This window comes from Peromyscus eremicus, chromosome 12, assembly GCF_949786415.1.
Source record: "Peromyscus eremicus chromosome 12, PerEre_H2_v1, whole genome shotgun sequence".
NCBI lineage: Eukaryota > Metazoa > Chordata > Mammalia > Rodentia > Cricetidae > Peromyscus > Peromyscus eremicus.
In genome coordinates, this window is record NC_081428.1 from 72,560,443 (window position 1) to 72,563,224 (window position 2,782).

The window sequence follows — 2,782 nt, forward strand, 5'->3', positions numbered from 1 at the left end:
AAGATAGGTTACTTTGGGAAAGAAGTTCTGCTTTTATTTACACAGGAAATGAGAGGCTATGGATTTGTCCTGGGTTAAGAAAAATCAGGTTTGATCAAGGAAGACACCTTGGAAAATCTCCAGTGGGAATGGATGGCCCAGATGATCCAACATTTCAGAGTGCCACTGTTGCAATTTCCTCTGAGTTCTGCATCCAGAACAACTTCAGAGTTACTGGCTGAGATGATCCAGCCTCACAGAATATTCCAGTCAAGATTTGACCGTAATCCTAAATTTTCTCAGGGTTCCCCAAACATTACCAGCACTCCCAATGAACAGGAAATGGTCTAGAGAACTCTGCCACATTCCCAAAAAATAAATTATGAAGTGTTTGTCATCATTTAGGAGGGTTAGTTACAAGTTGTTATGGATACTGGTCAAGAACAAAGCTAAACAAAGGAAATTAGAGTCAGGGATCTTGTTCTAAAAACAAAAGGGAGAATATAGAAATGATAGGATATTGAATCTACTTTAATCTGAAAAACAACTGTTAATCTTAAATATTTTGTTAGTATGGATTTTGGTTTATTGATACAAATTTAAAGTTAATTTTATACTGTATGTATATTTCTGCTTTGTTTAAGGTATTGTGTTTTTGCAGCTCATTTAAAAATATATAATTAAGAAATACATATTAATAGTCATCTATAGTAGCAAACTTGTAGTCATGTTAGTTAGGTTTTCAAGGTCATATAGAGATGTATTTCAGATAGATAGGCAATCTTCAAACACTTCAAAGACCTACAGAATATGGCATTTTAAATGTTTCAAGAACTTAGGCTTTTGACAATGAGACACGTTTGTTTCTCACAGCACCAATTAATTCAAAGAGGATGAAGGGCATCGAAGAATATTGATATAGAGTTTGTTTTCTTTATAGCAAAAGCTAGCCATGTGGGCAAAGAAACTGCCCTTGCCTCAATTGCTGACAGTTACTGTCCAAACCGGACCTACAGGACACAAGAAAAGTGACTGCCAAACTTTGCCAAGACAAAGTAGGACAGTCCTTCAAAGTTTCCTGCTTCACAGGAAAGTCTGTCAGATATGCTAGACCTATAGACCGAAGATGGATGCCCCAACTTTGCAGAGGAACTTTGGGTGTCTGTCCAGACAGCCTCATGTCCCTGTCATTAGATGACATTTCACCCTTCTGGGGTCTTTGATGGAGTTGAAGACTAGATAGTTATAATCATAGTTTTCCTTAGTTATAATAGAAAGTAAATTAGATACAAAACGACTCACCAAAATTAAGTATTTTCTCTAATTTTGCCAAATGCAAATGGATTAGATAGTGTTACTGTAATTCTTACTTAGTAACTGTTTTTGATGTATAAAATTTTACTATATTAAGGTTAAAACCTTCCTTTTTAATTAGACAAAAAGGGGGAAATGCTGTGGAACAATCCTTTTCTACACTGTGAATATGGATTACTCTCGTTGGTTAATAAAAAACTGACAGGCCAGTAGCTGGGCAGGAAGTTAGGTGGGAAAGCCAAACGGAGAATGATGGGAAGAAGGAAGGCGGAGTCAGGAGCCAGCCACCAAATAAGCAGGACGTGTAAAAAATGTGATAATAAGCCACAACCCACGTGGCAAAACATAAATAGAAATATGGGTTGATTTAAGTGTAAGAGTTAGCTAGTAACAAGCCTGAGCTATCAGCTGAGCATTTATAATTAATACAAGCCTCTGTGTGGTAATTTGCGAAGCGGCTGCCAGGTATTTGGGAGTTGCTGGTGGGACAGAAACTTTTGCCTACAACCCACAGTGCCCCATGATGTCTAGTCAGGGATGACAGAACCCAAGCCACAGCCGTTTTTACAGAGAAAGCATGTCAGCCTTCACTTTAAAAGATGCCCACCCCCACTATGTGCAGATGAGGGGTCCTGACTGCTGCTACCAAGCATCTGTGCCTCACAATGCCAGGGCATCTCTGGGGCTTCTGCATGGACCTGAGGGACCTCAGCATCAAGGTGGGCCCAGCACAGTAGGGCACTTACCCAGGGCATAAGGCCAGAGGTATTTAGTTCTGTCTTTGTAAACATGGACTGCTTCAGAATTGGCTCATCCTGTCACTGTTGCTGGATAATAAACTGATGGTGTGACAGCCATCTGTTCACCTAGAGGCTGTGGTCGGGGGTCTAAGAGAAGCTTGGACACAGAGTATGTCTCTGCCACATAGCAGTCATGTCTGAAGCACCTACTCTCCCTCCTCAGCCTTCAGCGTCCTCATTTATGTACCAGGCCCTTTGGCAGGGGCTACTAGGGACTGGTGACAAGATGATTGCACAAATTTCTTTCATGGCAGAATGATCTCAGGGGAGGCAAACTTCTTACATGGAGTCCCCAAGAGCACATCCAACAAGCCAGGAGTAACCCAGAGCTCTCTATGATATGTGTGTTTCAGGGCAGCCTGGGCTATGCAAGATACTTGTAGTCGACAGTGATGTGCCTCCTCCATCAAGACCATGCCTTCTGATCCTTCCTACATAGTCTACCAACTGGGAACCAAACATTCACAAATATGAGTCTGTGGAGGCCATTATTATTCAAACCACCACATTCAAATTCCTGCCCCCTATAGGCTTGTAGCCATATCATAATGCAAAAATGCATTCAGTCCAACTTCAAAAGTCGCCATAGTCTATAACAGCCTCAACACTGTTTCAAAGTCCAAAGTCTTTTCTAAGACTCATGGCAATCTATAACCCCTGTAAAATCAAAATCAAAGAACAGATCACAT